The sequence below is a fragment of the Onychomys torridus genome, chromosome 12 (genome assembly GCF_903995425.1).
Source record: "Onychomys torridus chromosome 12, mOncTor1.1, whole genome shotgun sequence".
NCBI classification, from domain to species: domain Eukaryota; kingdom Metazoa; phylum Chordata; class Mammalia; order Rodentia; family Cricetidae; genus Onychomys; species Onychomys torridus.
Window position 1 is genome coordinate 749,465 of NC_050454.1, and position 12,894 is coordinate 762,358.

Consider the following 12,894-nt stretch of genomic DNA (forward strand, 5'->3'; position numbering starts at 1 on the left):
CTTTGCTCAGTCTGGAAGGAGGTGACAGGACCTGCCTGTACTGAATCTACCAGGTTTAAATGAATCCCCAGGGGTGCCTTGATCCTGGAGGACATGGAAATGGAGGAGAGGGGCTGGGGGGAAGGTGGGGCTGGGGGTGGGAGGAGGGAGGACACGGGAACCCATGGCTGATGTATAAAATTTAAAACACATAATAATAAAGAAAAAAAAAGAAACTAGGTTGAAGAACAGTATTCAAATATAGGTTGATACAGTTTGAGCTTAAAGTCATTTGCAAATCATTATTATATGCACAGTCATCCTTGTGACATCTATTATAAGATACTTCTGCTGTACTTTCATTAGAATAATTGTCTCTAGCTTTCTTATATATTGTTCCTCTCCTTAGCTCTTCTGCATACAATATTCTAACACCTTTTTTTTTGTACACTAATGTCATTCAATATGTGAACAATGTATTTCCTAAGTGTGTTCTTGAAGATCTGAGTGAAAAGTATATTATGTGGTCCAGTGGATGGCAATTGATAAAAAATTACACATCTTTAGTGCATTTGTATATCTATCTCCAGTTACTATGAAAATAAATATATCTTTTAAGAAAATAAAAGAACCAAAGACTAGAGCTATGGCTCAGTCATTAATGGTGCACACTGCTCTTCAGAGGACTGGAGTTGCCAGCACCCACATCAGGTGACTCACAGTCACATGCAACTCCAGGGGATTCAGGGACTCTAGCCTTCATAAGCACTTACGTACACACACACACACACACACACACACACACACACACACACTTACACACACTTTTAAAATACATTAAAAACACAAAGAAAACCAGTTAGCAAATATTAATAAACTAAAGAGAAGTTTCCAGTAGGCAAGGGATGTGGCACAGTTGGCACAGCACTTACCATACAAACACACAGACCTGGGTTCAAATCCTCAGCACCCACATAAAAGCCAGGTGCGGTGGTACTCCTAGTGCTGAGGAAGTAGTGACAGGACCCCTGGATCTCACTGGCCGGGTTCCCTAGGATTCTCTGGGTCAAAGCTAAGGGAGAGAGTGAGTGAGGAAGACGGCAGCATCAACTTCGGGCCTCCAACATGTGTGTATACACATGAACATGTGCAAAGGCACACACCACACACACATTTTTTGTTCTTTAATCAAAGTCTAACCCTGAAGACACATCATTCCCACAAGAACCATAGGCAGCCTGACCTAAGAGCTGCTGTCTTTCCTCAGGGGTTTCCAGGGACAGGTGGCTTGCCCACCTCCCTGGGTACTCGCTATGGGGCCTGGGCACAGCAGGGTGAGTCACCTTGTGAAATAGTATTCCTGGTTACAGGATGGACTGGAAAGCTTTCCCTCTGTCCATGGGCAGGTGTGTTTAGCTGGCCAGGCCAACTTTCAGAAATTGTCTCCTCTCACCATGGGTTCCAGGAATTGAATTCAGGCCATCAGGCTTTCATGACAAGCTCTTTTTAACCCACTGAGCCATCACAACCATTTTGGTTCTTAGATGAAGGCATAGGAAACATACATATCAAATCTGTGTGTGTCAGAGAACGCAGGCTGCTCGTGCCCAGAAAACACAGGCTCAGAGGGGCTTGTAGGCTCATGCAATCCTGCTTGGGTTCATGTGGAGAGCCCCAGGCCACACAAAGGTCGACCATGATGTTTTGGCCATCTCCCTGGGTAGTGAGGCCTTCCCATACTCTTCAGGTACTCGGCTGGGCTGTGAGGTGCCCAGTGAGCATGACAGTGTGCATGTGTTCCTTTCTAGTACCCAGAGCAGGAGACTGTGAATCTCTTCATCCCAACCCAGGCTGTGGGCGCCATCATCGGGAGAAAGGGGGTGCACATCAAACAGCTGGCTCGATTCGCAGGTGCCTCCATCAAGGTAAGGTGTTTGCTGCCTGCTGCCTGTCCCCTGGTCTCCTCTGGTCAGTGCCGGGCAGTTCCTACAGCACCTAGAGACAATCTGCGGAACGTATTTCCAGGGCCCTTCCTGTCTGCTCCCATCCTTCATCTTAGTCCTTCCCTGTTCAGCCAAACAACTATGTTAGAGAGAGATAACAGTACTGACCAAACCGGGTCCTCTGAGGACTGGCATTGTCTCCTCTTCCCAAGGAGATAAAAGAAGGCTGGAGATTTGTTCCGAGCTGAGGGGATGTGCTCCAGTGGAATGAGCATTTGTGCTAGTACTCAGCACATCGGTGCGTCTATTAGTCCATGCCTCAAGGACTCACAGACTATGAGAAAACAAATTGAATGAAGAACTTTCTGGAAGGTGCTGATAAAACCATAGGCAGACAAGAGCTGATGGCATCACCTGGTAAGAGGCCAGGACTGAGCAGAAGGCTAGGGAAGTCCTCTTGGCTTACCTCTCAGTTGTCAAGGGTCGTTTGCCGTGGGCTGCTTCAAGCCCAGCTGTCAGCTCTGCTGAGATGCTGAACACTTCTGGAAACACTTCCCGTTGCTGTGAAAGGTAATTCGCTACCATGAGACACCCCGAATTATGAAACCGATTCTCATGACTTGGAGAGAAAGAATACTTACACTTTCTCCCCAAGAGCTGGAGTTTCTCCCATAGCAAGTATGACAGAGACAGACAGACAAACCCAGAACATTCTGAATTGTGCAGTGCCATTGGCAAAGAACTGCACCTTGCTGCCCCCTCAGCCTGCATCAGTCTGCTTGTGGTTAGAGACTCACACTGGGTGAAGCCTAGACCAGGTGGCTCTGATGCCCAGTGGCCTGACACAGGTAGCATCCTGGCCTAGACAATGGAGAAAGTAAGGACGAGAAGAGGCTGGCTGCATCCAGGAGATCTTTGCTGGTGCTCAGTGCTGTAGTCTGAGATGCTGAAAAACCACAGTGAGACAATTTGGACCAAAGAGCTTTGAAGGGTTCCTTCATCCAAGGCCCACTTTACCGGAAGAAGTGAGACTCAGAAAGAATAGGGACTGAGCAAGGAGCCTAAGTGGGCAGCCTAGCTCTTAGATATAAATTCCATTGACCTCTAGGATCCTGACCATCTACTATAGCTGACCACAGCAATAACTTCCCCATTTGCTAATGCTTATGAGAAATCATTCCCAGTTAGCGCCTTCATGGAAATGAAGAGGGAGGGAGTTCAGGCGCAGGTTTGATCAGTTCTGTAGGCATCACTCCACAGCATTCTCAGGACTCTGTGCCGGTGATGGATCTTGAAGGAGATGGGGCTTCCTGCCACCTGTCTCAGGGCCAGCCTGCCCCAGTCTCCATCCCCTGAGCAGGCTGCGGCTACCACCAAGAAGTAACTGCCCACCATGGAGGTCCTCGGGAGCTCGCTTACTGGTTACCTGTGTCTTCCGTTTGTCCTCATGCCACAGAGGAGTCTTCAGAGGTCTCGATGAAGGGGTCCTTCTTCCTAGATCAGTGCAGGTGACACCATGCTGTGGATGAGTGTTCCCAGGGAGGCTGGGACACAGCACTGGACCCTGAAGTCCCAGGGTAGACCCTGGCTTAGAGCCTGGATGGAGTGAAAACAGAATCAGACCTCTGAGTGGAGGGAGGTCTCCTCTGAGCTTTGGAGACAGTGTGCTCACAGAGCAGAGGGAATGGCACCTCCCTGATCCCTGGGTTCCTTCTGCCTGAGTGGCCCTGTAATGACTATGTTCCCCCCTATCTTTTGCTTGCTTGATGGAGACTTGGTCTCATAGCCTAGGCTAACTGCCAGCTTACCTACGTCACCTGTGATGACCTTGAAGTCCTGATTCTCCTGCTTCTACCTCCTGAGTGTGGTTTGCTCAGCTGTGCAAATGCTCTAAAGACGCCTACTTGAGAACTGTCAGGCCTTGCACGATGCATTGTGTGCTCACCTGTGGCTCCTGGCTCACGCTTATGTTCCTGATGTGCTTCCCATTCATTTGACTTTGAATTACATTTAATTCTGCCATGATTTGATGATTGAGTTTTAATTTATTTGTTTTGTTTTTGAGAGGAGTGTGTGTGTGTGTGTGTGTGTGTGTGTGTGTGTGTGTGTGTGTGTTGTCAAGCTAACTTCTAATATCTAGTCTCCAATATCTAGTCTCCAATGACCGTCCTGTCTTGGCCTCCTCAGTAGCTGGGGCTACTGACATGAACTACCAGGTCCAGCTCAATTTTGTTGTCACTTTCTCCTTTTTCCTCTTCCTCCTCTAAAGATTTGTTTAAGTAAGTCAGGATGTGCTGGGAGGAAAATGTAATAAAGACCTTGTCTTAGTGTTCTACCAATGTGCTATTCCCTGGACATTGAAATGTGAACCTCTGAAAGTCATTCTTATTCAAACCATCACTTTCCACTCCCGGCCCCCAAAGGCTTGTAGCCATACCATAATGCAAAAATGCTTTCAGTCCAAATTCGGAAGTCCCCAAGGTCTATAATAGTTTCAACACTGTTTAAAATTCCAAAGTTCAAAGTGTCTTCTGAAACGCATGACAGTCTCTTAACTATAATCCCTATAAAATCAAAACCAAAAAGCAGGTGCCATACTTCCAACAGACAATGTCACAGGATATACTTTACCATTCCAAAAGAGAAGAAAAGGAGCATAGTGAGGAAATACTAAATCAAAACAAGACTAAAAACCATCTGGACAAACTCCAAACTCTGCATCTCTGTGTCTGACGTCAAAGCGCTCTTCAGATCTCCAACTCCTTTCAGCTTTGTTGACTGCGGCACACTGCTCTCTATTGACTGGTTCCACTCCCTGCGAGTAGCTCTCCTCGGCAGATACCTCATGACTCTGGCATCTCCAACATCTCAGGGTCTTCAGTGAAATCCAGGCTTCACTTTCACAGCGTCACACAATGGCCTCTTTGGGCCCCAGCACATTGGTGTCTCTAGCTTTTCTTAGTCACAGAGGGAGATTCCACAACACCTGACTTGTATCCTCGACTCCAAAGCCAGAACCACATGGCTGAAGCGGCCACGTTCTTCTTGCTGGGGCTGGAACTTGACCCCCTCATTCAAATACATTTCATCAGCTTCCTGGTTTTGATGGTTTTCTTCACTGCTTAAGCTTTTCTTTAATTCCTTTCCACAAGTTGGAAGCTCAGCTGGATGGGATCTTGCCCTGAGGTCCCCTCTCCCTTATTCCATTGACGTCAGGCTTTTCTTAAAACTTTGTCTCCTTGAGCACTAGACTTCGCTCTGTGACACTTCCTGGTGCTCCTTTTCTCCTTAAACTGTACATTTTGTATTTTCCCTTTCTCATCTTGCTCCCTTTCATTGTAGATCTTCATGAGAGTGACCACTAATAACCACACAAACGAGACAATACTAGACTATCTTGAGATCTTTGCCAGTGCCATTAATCCAAAACTCCTCAATTTTGCCTCAGGCAGATTTTTTTTTTTTTTTTTTTTTTTTTGTGTGTGTGTGTGTGTGTGTGTGTGTGTGTGTGTGTGTGTGTGTGTGCAGGGGCAGGGAGGGGGACAGGGAAAAAGGGAAGCCACTTTTTTTTTTCTTCCAACTATCACAAGAATGGTCTTTAGGCCATTTACTAATATTCTTCCCCTTTGAACTTTCTTGAACTGGGACTTCACAGTTCAAATTGCCTTCAACACTGTCTTTCATGCACCTACTAATAGTGGCTCCTTAAGAACTGCTTTCCTAATCCAAAGTTCCAAAGTCTACATATTCCACCATAAGCAGCAGGGTCAGGCCTGTCACTCCCTGTATCAACTCCTGTCATAGTACGTGTTCTGTTGCTGTGAAGAGACACCATGACCACCATGGCAGCTCTTATAAAAGAAAACGTTCAGTTAGGACTTTCTTATAGTTCAAAGGTTTAGTCCATTTTCATCACTGCAGGGAGCAGCTAGATACCAATTGAACAGCATTGTGGACTAACTTTTCCTTCCTGCTAGGCCTGGGGGTTGGCAGAGCCTGTATCTCTTAGGACTTGGCTGAGGGAAGAGGCAAGTTGCTGGAAAGGTGCTCACTGTAGGGACAGCCAGTAACTACTGGCCCTGGGTAACCAAAGACCCATATTTGATACTGAGAATTTAGGTCATGACTTCTCAGACCCAGGGCAGAGGTGGCACTGTGTGTGGAGCTCAGAGGCAGAAGCTGGCCATCAGCTGCTGTCAGCATGTCTTAGACAAGCACAGGAGCTTGGCCTCAGCATGTTCTTTTCTCAAACCGCAGATAGCTCCAGCAGAAGGTCCGGATGTCAGTGAAAGGATGGTCATCATCACCGGGCCACCTGAAGCCCAGTTCAAGGTCAGTGCCAAAGCCCACGCCCGCCCTGCAGGCTCTGGGTGAAAGGCAGACAGCTCAGAGGAATTGAGATGCTTTGCCAGCCTAGTGTCCATTTCCCCTTCTGCTGCTTACAGGTAGACTCATGCATGGTTCCTCATTTCTCCTCTGTGCTCTGTTTTCTCTCCATGGAAAGGTGGGGTATCTGTTGGTGCCCAGTTGGGGTGCCAGTGCCTCCAGGATGTCCCTGATTGGACGGCCATCTTGGGCTTCTCCAGCTGAGGGCATTGACATGGGTGCAGAGGTGAAGCCTTATGTCGTGGCAGTTCTGGCAGTCTGTGAGGGAATTCTAGCAGCACTGGGGAGAGTTCTTTTGCGAGGAACATGGCTTTGTGTCTGATGTCCTTCCTCGAGGAACGTTAAAACTTGAATTTCAAGAAGCCAGAAATGTGCTTTAATTTATAAAAGTTCAGCTCTTACAATGAAAATCACAGGGAACCCAAAGCTTGGAAATGAACAAACAGAATGTGGTATGTCCACAGAAGAGAATGATTTATCCAATGCATGCTACCAAGGAATGGCCCTAGAGAAATAAGAGCATGTAGGCCATGGTTCCACATACATGTGTCCAGTAGCAAACCATAGAGAAAGACAATAGGCTGGTTGAGAGTGACAGGCAGTCTTGCGGATTGAGCCCAGGGCCTCACACATAGGAGGCAGCAAGCGCTCGGCCACTGAGCCACATTCCTAGTCCTCTTTTTTCAGTTTTGATTCAGGGCCTCACTAAATTGCTCAGGTTGGCTTTAATGTGCAATTCTTTCCCTCAGCTGCCCGAGAAACTGGGATTATGGGCTTGTGTCAGCACTGAGATGGATCCAGAATATTCTGGATAGTGGCGATGGCCCCACAGCATACTAATGACTGAGTACAGGAGGAGAAGGTGGCTTTGCCAGCATGTGCAAGGCCATGCGTTTGATTCTCAGCACCACAAAAGCAGCGGCGTGTTGAGACTTAGCAAATCCTGTTACTTCCTTCAGTCACCAGAGAACGGAGCATACAGTGGAGGGCGAGTTAAGAATGCCCTAAACAAATTCAGCCAAACACACACTTATAGGCACTGGGCATATGAAAAGAAGGTGCAGTCTTGGTGGCTCACCGTTGCCCTTGCCTAGACACACACAGTCCTTAGAGGAAGCAGTCATCTGCAGACCACAAGGCTTGGCAGCGTGCACAGATGGTGGAGTGTGGTGGCTGAGGTGGGTGGCGGAGGTGGGTATGCAGCTGCCCAGTGCCTGGAGGGAAGCCCACACATTCCATCCCTGGGACTCCGAGTTCCTGCAAAGCACTGACAGAGTGGCCTGATCACCAGTCATCCTGTTCTCAGGCTCAGGGGCGGATCTTTGGGAAGCTGAAGGAAGAAAACTTCTTTAACCCCGAAGAAGAGGTGAAGCTGGAAGCCCATATCCGTGTTCCCTCATCCACGGCTGGCCGCGTGATCGGCAAAGGGGGGAAAACGGTAAGCTGGCTCCCGACTCCCTTTACCTGGATGAGTTCCCTGCCCTGGCCATGCCTGATTTCCCTCGGATCCTCACTAGCTCCTTTGCTCGCTCTCAACATGTCTGAGGGCCTTGGGCTGACACACTTGGGCTCCGGCACATGCAGGATGCATGAGGCAGGGGGATTCCAAGGACAGAAAGGTCATCTGCAAGGCTCTAGCACTAAGGGCCCAGTCCCATGGTATCAAGCCCACCCTATTCCTGAGCACTATGCCACCCAGCCCTGTTTATATCTGAAGACAAGAAGGCTATCTCCTATCCCACCCACCCCTACCCTCACACCCACAAGTAGCAGATAGAACCAACCCATTTGAGACCACTCTCTGCCTGGTTTCCAAGTTCAGAGGCTACAACTGCCCTGTGTTCTCTCTTGACGACAGTCTCCAGGGGCCCTTTCACTCTCCCTACTGTACATCCCATTTTCTGGTCCTTTCTCAAGTCTGGCCATCTGCTCTAGGGGAGTTGGCTCAGCAATAGGGTAAGAAGGTGTAATTTATGTGTTCATCTGAAGGACTCAGTAACACACGTCACCCAAATTCCCTGAGCTGGAGGCATAATTCAGTGATAGAACATGCACTGAACAAGTATGCGACCCTGGGATCAACCTTCAACTCACCAGAGGAAAGAATATTGATCCTAGACATCAATAGGTTATCTGTGGACACAAGAATATGGCTTTCTCTCTTGAGGAGATGACTGGAGCAGTTCTGGGCCTGTGATGATTACGTGATGTTGAGTGGCAGGAACTGGGGTCGGGGAGCTCAGGTTCTAGATGTGGTGAGTCATACACAAAAGAATATAGTTGGCTTGGATCTGCAAGTACAGTCCAAATCCCAGGTACGCACACTGACTGCTCGACAGACTTGAAATGTTGGAGACAGAGACTAGAAGCAGTCACTGAATTCTATCCCCAGCTGTGGTTAGCTGCCCTCTGATCCCCTCACCCTGACTGTGAGCTGAGCATCATGCCAAGGGCCAGGGCAGGCAGAACCCAGCAAAATGGAGAGTGGAGGATAGAAGTGCATGGTCATCCTCACCTATATAGCAAGTTCAAGGACAACGTTGGCCCAGACAGAGCAGAGGGGGGGAAAGGAAGGAAAGAAGAGGGTGGGGATGAGGAGGGGGAGGAGAAGGAAGTGGGTTGGTTTATTCTGAGTCAGACAAGAGGAGGCCATAGCTCCTGGCCAGCAGCCAGGAAGCAGGTCCAGAAGTGGGCCACTAACCTGGGGGGCTCTTACTAGGAGTCCCCACGAGTGTCTACAGAATTAGAGCATTCAGCCTGAGAAGCAATCTCGTGGAGTTAGGGCTACACCCCCATTTCTCTGTCAATCAGCCCTTTGGAGCCAAACCCACAGGAGCTGAGGCAGGAGAAAGGAAAGAGGGGTCCCTGGTCTCTCCGTCCACAGCCCAAGTATCGGGTTTATGGGTGGCCGGGGTGGGGGAGAGGGGGAGTTACTCACCTCACTTGCTTCCTTCGCTGCCTTTCCAGGTAAATGAGCTATAGAACTTGACAAGCACAGAAGTTATCGTACCTCGTGACCAAACACCAGACAAAAATGAAGAGGTGATCATCAGGATTATCGGACACTTTTTTGCCAGCCAGGTACTATTCTGTGAGGGCTGTGCCTCCTGACCAGCTCTTTCCACTAGTTCATGTATTGTATTTGTGTCAAGTGGCCATGTGCTTAAGCCCCTCCCGACCACCACACAACACACGCAGTGGAGCCCCTCCCTGGCCCCTGGCCCTGGGAACTGGAAACTGTTGGTGCAAGGCTCCTGGCACGCTCTGGAGCTGGGAGTTGGGAGCTTAGCATTGCTTGCCCTCCCAGCCTTCCTCTGAGGAGCCACATGGCCAGCAAGGCCCCGGCAGAGCAGCCAGGTGGCCAAGTTTCACTGTGGAAAGTAACTACTCACCAAGGTGTTGTGACAAGGGAGGCCTTGGTGGGTTGGGCCAAGGTGCCCTGGTGGGTGAGGGAGACCCACCATGCAGATGTGTGGAGAGGTGGAGAGTTACTCATATCATGCAGACACATGTCCATGTGGAAAGTTTGTTATTAAAGGGGGAGAGGGAGAGAGGGGGGGTGAACACTACCTCTGGCAAGAGTCAGGAGAGAGAATGAAGGGGGAGTGTTTTCATCAGGACGCTGGGCAGGTCCCCAAGGAGCAATTCAGAATACTAATGAAAGGGACCGAGTAGTCTGCTGCTCTCTTCCCCATCACCCCAGAACACCACCTCACTGCTGCCTTGCACTCACAGAATCCAGCGCTGCAGGGACATGTGGCCTAGTCTGTGGCCTCGTCGTCTTGATGCTTCTTGCTGGGTGGGTTTAGAAGAGGACGACTGGGATCCTCCTGTAAGCCAAAGGAGATTTGTATCCGACTCCCAGCTGCTCTGTGGCCAGTGGCAGAGTTCAGCCTGTGGGCAGCTGTGGCTCAGGGTTGGGATTCCTGTTCTTAAGGGCTTTGTCAGGGCGCTTGTCTCTCCCCTTTCCTGATCTTTCTAGTGCTCTGGAAAGGGGGTGGAGGTGGAAGGGGGCATATCAGAGCTCAGGTGGGAGTGGCAGGGCCTTTGACCTCCCACCCCATCACTGACCCCACTGCTAATCCCTGGCAGTCTGCTCCCTGTGAGTTAGAAGCTGCCAGTTCCTCCCCTCCCATCCCAGTGCACCCTCCTCTCCCACCCCCTCCCACCTAGCAACTGGCAGGCTTGGTGAGGTGAGGAGGAATTCTGCCCTGGCTGTTGAGCATGGTCATAAGCGACCTGGGGGAAATGAGATTGGTCTGAGCACTGAACCTTTCCCAAGTCCGGAACCCTCTGTTTTCCTGTGGGGGCCCCAGAACTGGGATTGTCTCTTCCCTGTGCCCTCCCCTCCCTCTCTCTGCTGCAGACTGCGCAACGCAAGATCAGGGAAATTGTACAACAGGTGAAGCAGCAGGAGCAGAAATACCCTCAGGGAGTCGCCTCACAGCAGCGCAGCAAGTGAGGCCCCCACAGGCGCCAGCAAACAGCAGATGAATGTAACCCTCCCACCACCCGAGAGAGAGGAGACCAAACAGCCAGCAGATCAGGAGCAAACCAAAGACCATCCTGAGGAGCGAGAAGTCTGCAGAGCAGCCAGGGCCTGCAGACCCCTGCACATCCTGGGATCCAGGAGAGCATAGGGAGGGCCCGGGTTCCCCAGAAACACCAATTGGCCTGAGCCCAGCTTCCCCTGGCTTCTGCAGGCTTCCAGCCACCCACTGCCCATCCACTCAGATCCCTCCTCAGCTCCCAGGACGATATCCCTTTCAGTTGAACTAACATAGGTGACTCAAAGCAAAGCAAAATCCACAGCCTTTTCTTTGTTGTGGAACGTTGTCTCTGTACATGTATGTACATACTAGAAGGGGAAAGGTGTTAAGATATGTGGTCTGTGGGTTACACAGGGTGCCTGCAGCGTTAATATATTTTAGAAATAATATATCAAATAACTCAACTAACTACAATTTTTACTCGATTATTAATTTTTTTTCTTTTTGAAGAGAAAGCAGGCTTTTCTAGACTTCAAAGAATAAAGTCTTGGGTGAAGTCCATTGGTATAGAAAGGAACTTTGAGCCGCCCACACGAACTTCACTTGGAGGGAACTCTCATCAAGGATACTTAATGGCAGTTGTGGGTCACCTGTGTCTATCAACAGAGGAGGGGCCCCAGGCCCTTGTCACCTGTTTACCCCAAACACCCATTTCTCTGCTTCACAGGTTGTAAACTGGTTTTTTGCATACTGCTATATATTTCTATCTCTCTCTGTTTATCTCCCTCCCCTCCCTTCCTCTTTGCCTGCCATCCTTCTGAATCCCTTCATCCTTTTCTGTTCCCCCCATATCTATGCACACACACCCCGCCCCCAGGCAAAGCAGTGCTCTGAGTATCACATCACACAAACAGAGCAAACAGGAAACACACAAACCAGCTTCAGCTTACACTTGGTTATTCAAGCGAACAAGAGTTGATGGCACTTGTCTTGGAAGAGGAAAGCGGGAACCCTCCAAACCAACCAGCCAACCAAACAAAGGAAAACTCCATAAAGAAAGAATGTACTTTGTCTTTTTACATTTTGGTATATAAGCCATCAACATTTAGTGAAATTATTGCTTTCTTTAAAAATTTAAAGTGCAGGAAAACAGCAATTTATACAAGGTTGTTGGCTCAGGGCATTAAATTTAGTGATTTTTTTAAAATGAGAAAAACACACAAATAAAGTTACCTCAGATGTTTTTTACCTCAGCAACTTGCTCTTGTGTTTCCCTTAGAGATTTTGTAAAACTGATAGTTGGAGCATTTTTTATTTTTTTAATAAAAATGAGTTGAAAAATAAAAAGATTTCAACTGCCAGCCTGGCGCAGGCGGCAGCCCAAGTATTCAGCAACTGTTCTGACTTGTCTTCCGCTAGCCAAGAGCCTGCGTGGCCTTCTTGTGGACAAATCTAAAAATATTTATTTTAAAAAATGACAAAAACAGAGAATATTGGAGCCGTCCTGAATTTCAATAGGGTACGTGCCATAAGGGCTTTTGTGCTGAAGGATGACCACGTCCTGGTTATGTGAAGAAGCCAAGACACCACCAGACTGCAATGCCGGTTTTCTCTACACTGTTCTGTGGTAGGGAAAAAAAGGGAAAAAATATATATCCAAGCTAACAAGATCCTGGCGTCCTGGTGTCTTATTTGCTGAGCGTTGTGTCTCCCGGGGGTGTCAGCTAGTGGCCTAGGGGAACAGCAATTGGACAGTCGGACAGGGGCAGCTCCTTGTCCACCGAGTTCTTGGGAGGGACACAGCTAGGTGAGTCCTGTGCAGCCAGCAGCTGCAGCCTCTCCTGGGGCCTTGTGGGAAGTGCGCCCCTGCTGGGTCCCCGTGGAATGGCAGTTTGAGCAGATATCTGCAGAACTAGAGGACAGCCTGCACTGCCAGCTGAGACGCTGCCTGGGTCTGCCCAGGCAAGACTACAGGTCAGGCAACTCAAGGGCAGAGGCTCTCCCTTCCTCCAGAGCAGCGGTTCTCACCTTCCTAATCCTGTGACCCTTTAATACAGTTCCTCATGTGGTGACCCACAACCATGGAATTATCGCAT

At 49.1% G+C, this 12,894-nt stretch overlaps 1 long non-coding RNA gene across 1 annotated transcript; it reads left to right on the forward strand.

The window, feature by feature from the left end:
* Positions 1–1,807: 1,807 nt before the first annotated feature.
* On the forward strand, positions 1,808–7,661 carry LOC118593792. The gene is made up of 3 exons (XR_004946307.1): positions 1,808–1,904; positions 6,180–6,254; positions 7,615–7,661. It is a non-coding gene; the product is annotated as an uncharacterized LOC118593792 (long non-coding RNA).
* The last annotated feature ends 5,233 nt before the right edge of the window (positions 7,662–12,894 follow it).